This window comes from Palaemon carinicauda, chromosome 7, assembly GCF_036898095.1.
Source record: "Palaemon carinicauda isolate YSFRI2023 chromosome 7, ASM3689809v2, whole genome shotgun sequence".
Taxonomy (NCBI): Eukaryota; Metazoa; Arthropoda; class Malacostraca; order Decapoda; family Palaemonidae; genus Palaemon; species Palaemon carinicauda.
Genome location: NC_090731.1, coordinates 129,108,113 through 129,115,612, shown reverse-complemented (window position 1 = coordinate 129,115,612; position 7,500 = coordinate 129,108,113).

Sequence of the window (7,500 nt, the reverse complement as noted above, 5' to 3'; positions counted from 1 at the left end):
ATAGTATTCCTTGTTCAAGGTGTAACATGTTTTTTTTTTCTCACCCAAACTCAAAGGTATTTCCGTTAGAACAAAACAGCGTAAGATGCCGTATTTAGGGGATTCGTTAATGATGCTTTGGCTACTCACTGGCTAGAGACTGGGACAATAATCCATGCTAATGACTCTACCCAAAGAAATATTGTTGAATCATTCTTGATTGTCTGTACCTAAGGTCATAATTCAAACTTGATCCATGGTCTATTTTCCAGTAATCCTGTATTATCCTCTTTCTAAAATCTGAATCTAGGATAATTAAGAAACAGAAATCCTAGGGATCCCATTCCCCTATATAAATACATTATCACTGTCAATTCATTCTCATTTTGAGCCCGTTATTGGTAGTTAGTAGGACAAAAGCAATTCTAATCAATTCTTTTCACTCTTCCCTTCTTATCTACAATACATATCTTATATAACATGAAGAAAGCATCATGACGTGTCTAAAAATCATGGTCATTCAAAATCCAGTCATATACAGTATTGCCGCATACATAAAAAAAGACACACGAGCTTTCCCACTTTCTTCAAGTGCCTCTTCAACTGAAGTATTAAAATGTTTTACAATTGTTTTAAGATAAAATGAAAACATGTTAACCATAAGATAAATATAAAAGATACTAAACAACCAAACTAGAAGTCTAAATTGGAACAGGAGATTAAGAGGACAAAGTGTTGCCAACAAGTGAACGGTTTTGATACTATCGCCAGGTAACTGAATGTTTCGCAGATTGCTACGGACTCTTATCGATAGCCTTAGAGGGGGATCGTTTTACAAATGGTTAATCACGATGTCCTGTAAATACGTACATACACACACACACACACACACACACACACACACACACACATATATATATATATATATATATATATATATATATATATATATATATATATATATATATATATATATATATATATATATATATATATATATATATTACATACTAGTAGATACATATATATGTATATATAAAGAGAGAGAAAAGGCCAGAGAAAGTAGAGTAAGTATCATATAATTTACATTAAATTGTCGTGTTCTTGCACTTGATACCAGGGTTCGTGTGCAAAAAAAAAGGTATAACCATTTTTCGTTAACTAAATTGGAAGAATCATCTTGCCCACTTATGGTCTTAATCCTTGATCTCTTACATAAAGAATTCATTATGTAAATAAACAAAGCATCCAAAGACAATAAGGTTTCAACAATGATGCCTTGCTCGGACATTTCCTGTATCCTCTTGGTTCTAAACTAAAATTGTCTTTAAGTACTAAAGAGAGAGAGAGAGAGAGAGAGAGAGAGAGAGAGAGAGAGAGAGAGAGAGAGAGAGAGAGAGAGAGAATTTTCGTAAATACTCAGGCATCGTTTTAAGCCATTCAGCTAACAAACAAATAAATAAACAATTGGGGTAAGAAATAAACCATAATAAAAACAGTATTTCCTAGTTTGTAAAATTATTAAGAACATTATGTGTAAGTTCATAAGAATATGACTTGTTGCGTTAACAATATTTAAATCAATCTAGTTTATCCTTAAAAGCTGCATCATTGATCAAAATGGAAAGCTTTGCCTCTGCAGGGCAATAAGTCTAATGCTCAGGTAGCCCTCAGATCCCGAAGCAAGGCTTCATGCGATGAAGGAGAAGACACATAAACCTGGAGAAGCTTCTCATAGAGATCGCGCAATGTCTAATATTTCCTAAATTTGCTGATATTATCTTTCAGTCCTAATATACTGACAGGCCAGCACTCCTCAAAATCGGAGCCCTCAAAAACTGTTTTGAAGGTAGACGGAGATTAAGGTTAAGATAGTGTATAGCTTGGAAACATGTTCCGGAAACACTTAAACAACCTCGTTCAACTCCATTTGAAACTGCTCCTAACTACGCAACAGAAGCTACACGAAAGATTAAATAATGTTAACTTCCTCCCCCTCCTCATCTTCTTCTTCGTCTTCTTCTTCTTCTTCTTCTTCTTCCAAAGAAATCTAGCAAGGAAACTAGTGTGATTTGTGGTAGAAAGAATCCTCTGCATTTAAAACGAACCAAATGTAAAAATAGCGCAATATTTACGTAATTTTCCGTCACCATTCATTTATGTGGCGCATTCCTTTGGAGCTATTCTTGTCATGTGATTTCACTGAAATGTGGACTTAAGATGAAAGTCATTGGCAAACAAAATCTGTTATCTATGAAGCCTCCATATTTCGCATACCAAAAAATACATTCGTTTCGTGCCAGAGTTTTTATGTGGTTTGAATAAATGAAGCACTGAAAGAATGACTGATGGATGATAGTAGAGAAATATGATTTTTTATTAGACACGCCAAAGAATTATGTTTATGATCATTAGTATTTTCTGAAAAATAGAAAAAAGATGTTCAATCTACTCATGTCAACCGTATCAATTTGTCATAACTGTCAACAAGATTAAAGAAAATTCATAATACTGATGCTTAAAACTTCACAATAATTTCCTCATTATTCACCAAGATCATTTTGTTAAAATCACTCCCAGGCAAGCATTATCATCGTTTGCCCTCATTATAACTAATGAGGAATGAAAATAGAATAAAGTCCAAAAAAAAAATACAGCAGGAAAAAGGTGAGAAAATACCTTTAGCATGGCAAACTAATACGCAAACATGAGCGGTGCGTATTTGGATGTGCAATGTATATATACAAACGGCGTATGCCTAACCTGAGTTTTTGTGTACACAGCAATGCCTGATGTCAGTAAACTCTACCGGAGTCGCTTTAATGGCAAATATATCGCGCTCAGTATTCCTCGGCAGGAAGACGCCTTTACACGCTCCAACACTTTCGCATATTCCCTAATTTCTCACATGTTTGGTGCTGCCTCTGCTTCAGCTGAGGTTGCTGCAGTCCGTCGGTCGGTCGCTTGTGTCTGTTTCCTGGGATTCGTTCAGGCATCGAGCGTTCGTTATTTTAGGGGCGTGGCGATTCCTCTATTTTCGCTTGCATTTTTTCATGTTGTGATTTTTGCATCAACTCCTTTTCTGATATATATATATATATATATATATATATATATATATATATATATATATATATATATATATATATATATATATATATATATATATATATATATATATATATATATATATATGTATATATATATATATATATATATATATATATATATATATATATATATATATATATATATATATATATATATATATATATATAGATAGATAGATAGAAAGATAGATACATATATATATATATATATATATATATATATATATATATATATATATATATATATATATATATATATATATATATATATATATATACATAAATATATATATGTATATATATTTATATATGTATATATACATATTTATATATACATAAACGTGTATATATATACACACACGCACATATATATATATATATATATATATATATATATATATATATATATATATATATATATATGTGTGTATATATATATATATATATATATATATATATATATATATATATATATATATATGTATACATATAGATAGATAGATATGAGATAGATAGATAGGTAAATAGATAGCTAGATAAACAGATAGATAGATTGATATATAGATAGGTATTTGATATTTATATCGACATATGCACATATGTATATATATATATATATATATATATATATATATATATATATATATATATATATATATATATATATATATATATATATATATATGTATATATATATATATATATATATATATATATATATATATATATATATATATATATATATATATATATATGTATGCATACATAATATATATATATATATATATATATATATATATATATATATATATATATATATATATATATATATATATATATATATATATATATATATATATATATATAGACATTCATTGAGAGAAAAGGGGTTTTGGGGTCCTCTGACTCGCCACACATTACTACATTGGATCCCTCTCTCTGGTTACGGCTCATTTCATCATTGCTGACACATACACAGAATACTCTGGCCTATTCTTTACTCATTATCCTCTTTCCTCATACACTTGACCACAATGAAGTTACCAAACAATTCTTCTTCTCTCAAGAGGTGAACTACTGCATTGTAATTGCTCACTGGCTACCCTCCCCTTGGTAAGGTTGGAAGAGTCTCTTAGTTATGGTAAGCAGCTCTTTTAGGAGAAGGAAACTCCGAAATCAAACCATTATTCTCTACTCTTGAGTACTGCCATAGTCTCTGTTCTATGGTCTTCCAGTCTTGGTGTAGAGATCTCTTGCTTGAGGGTACACTAGGGCAGTGGTTCTCGAACTTTTCAGCCCGCGACCCCCCAAACGATATTGCTAGAGGCATGTGACCCTCGCCTTTCCCCGAAGTGCTTCTGACACACACACACACACACACACACACACACACACACACACACACACAGTACATGTCTATGCCCCGAATCATAAGAACATAATAACAACAAACATGATAAGATAAATGCAAAAAATATACGCATTATAGAGTTAACTAATTTATTACTTGTAGAAAAAATCACAATCTTTAAAGACAAAATAGGCAAAGCAATACAGTCTATTTAAATTTATAGAATTAATGTTAAATCCGTACAGGCACTCACACTTTGCTAACTGCTTCAAGAGAAAAAAATAAGTATGAAATTAGAATTATACCTTTGTTGAAGAAAGCTACTGCAAATAGCATAAATTATGTCAGTGTTTGTAAACTTTAGCACAATAAAGGAAAAATTACTGGTATCTTTATACCAAAATTTAGATATTCAGGCTGGGCTTAAAATGATTAACAAAATAATTATAGCGTTTGACTTGGGTGCTGATATTACAAATTTGCTGAAACCTAAAATCAGCTAATGATCTATAATTCTCATATGAGACAGTATACCCACACAAACATCCAGTAGACTCAAAGCTATTTCATACCCTTTTGGTTTCAAAATCAATATTTTGGAAAATTTTGGAAATTATGTCTGAGATAATATTTTTTTTTTTTTTTTTTTTTTTTTGGCTTTAGAAGAACTGTATGAATTTCTTGTGAAATAATTACTTATTTAGTAACTGTTAAAATAAAAGTACAATATTCATGGAAGTTTAATGACAATGATCAATATTTAGGCCCAACTATGGGGCTCCACTAGCAGTGATTAGTTAATTATATCCCTATTCCACAGTGAAAACAGTATTTACACAGGCCTAAGTTTATCATGAATAACTAACATCAATTAGTGAGATACATGGGCCTGCTTTTTTGAGCACAGTAACTCCATCCTGGGTTTGATACCAGAGATGGCAACTCGGAGATCATCCTCCACCCTGAGTCTTGATCGGTATTTGTTTTTTATATAAGTCAGTGCCGAAAAAGTCTTTTCACATAAATAGGTTGATCCAAAAGGAAGTAATGCATCCATTGCTGCCATGGATAATCGTGGATATTCCCTTGCAATTGAAATCCAGAACTCATCCAGTGTGGTTGAGCCAAACGATGCCTGTAAAGTCCGATCACTGGAGAGCTCCAGCAACTCATCCTCCATGTCGGATGATAAGTGATCCCCTGTAGCAGTGAATGGTTGCCGTATCCAGTCGTATTGTTGTGGGGTTGTCTCTTTTGGGAAGTATTTCTTGAAGTGGTCCACAAGACCTTGTAGGTGAGTCGTGATCATTACCTTCACGTTATCGACGCTTAATTCATTCTCCGCCATAAATTCTTCCACCTCAGGAAACATTTCAACACTGCCCCCATCAACTCGCACAGCCCATCTTAGCTTCCTTGTAAATGCATCAATTTTGTCAGAAAGAATCAAGATGTTCGTGTTTGGGCCTTGTAGTGATAAATTCAGCAGATTAAGTCTTTCGAATATACAAGACAAATATGCTAGACTTGCTAACCAGTCAGGGTCAGTCAGATAGTCAGCAAGTTGGGACTCAGATTTGATCAGGAACAGGCGCACCTCATCTCGTAGTTCGTACAAGCAGCTGAGAACTTTGCCTTGAGACAACCACCTGACTTCTGTGTGGAACAACAGTGCTTCATGCTCCGAGCCCATCTCATTGCAGAGTGTGGAGAACAGCCTGGCATTTATGGGACGTGTTTTGATGTAATTTACTATTTTAATCGCAGTTTGAAGAACACTGCTTAACTCTGGATTGAGTGCTTTGCTAGCAAGAGCTTCCCTGTGAATAATACAATGTGTAAAATTTATGTGAGGTACCACTTGTAAAACTTTTGCTTTAAGTCCTTTCCTCTTACCCAACATTGCCCCAACACCGTCTGTGCACACACCAACACACTGGTCCCAAGACAAGCCCTCCTTTTGTATTTTGGTGTCTTGCTTTGTGAAAATGTCACTACCTGTACAGGTCCCCTCTAGTACAGTGCAAAAAAGCATGTCTTCTTGAAGTTTTCCACCAAAACTGTATCTAATGAATGCAAGTAATTGTGCAGAATTTGATATGTCTGTCGACTCATCTAGCTGCAAAGCATACTTCTTTCCCTTAACCCTCTCAATCAGCTGACACTTAATGTCATTTGAAATGTCATTAATTCGTCGAGTAATGGTGTCGTTAGACAGCGGGACTGTTTCCAGCTCACGGGCCATCTTATTACCATGCATAATCCGACTCATAGTCACTGCACCAGGTTTCATGAGGGTTTCCCCAATGGTATGTGGCTGCTTGGACTGTGCAATTAGGTATGCTACCTCAAATGATGCCATCTGAGCTTTGGCAGAGGTGGTGGTTTTCTGAGCTAGCACTTGTTTTTGACCCTGCAACTCTCCCTCCTTTCGACGGAAAAATTCTATTGGTTTATCAGCATGAGAAGGATGCTTGCTTTGCAAATGCCTTTTCATTCTCACAGGCTTTAAGCTTTCATTTGCAAGTACTTCTGAGCACATAACACATTGGGGGTACTGCATCTTATCAATGGTAAAACTAGTGAATCCGAATTTTATAAATTCTGCTTGATATTTCCGAAGTTTGGGTTTGGATGATTGGTCATACTGGGAGGTCTTACCCTTACGTTTGTCTTGCCTTTTATCTATATTTGAAGTAGAACTGGTAGATGGTAGTTCGGAAGGAATCTCATCAGTTGTTTCTGAGACACTGTTGTCAGTATCTGATGTTCCTTCCTTGTTTGCAGTCCTACGAATTATCCATCGCTCCATGTTGCTTAATATGTATATAGCTTGCTATAAAAAATTGTCCCTAAACACACACGAGGCAGCTGTGACTGAGGAAAGACTCACCGTTGACTAACTCGACTCATGTGCCGTCTTGGACTGCTGATAGTAAATGCCATATTGATAATCAGATATATAAAATATCAATTAATTGTTATTTAAATACCAGATAAATTTGAAAGTATGTATACTGACATTTAGTTTTAAGCATCACGTAATCTGAGACCCTGAGT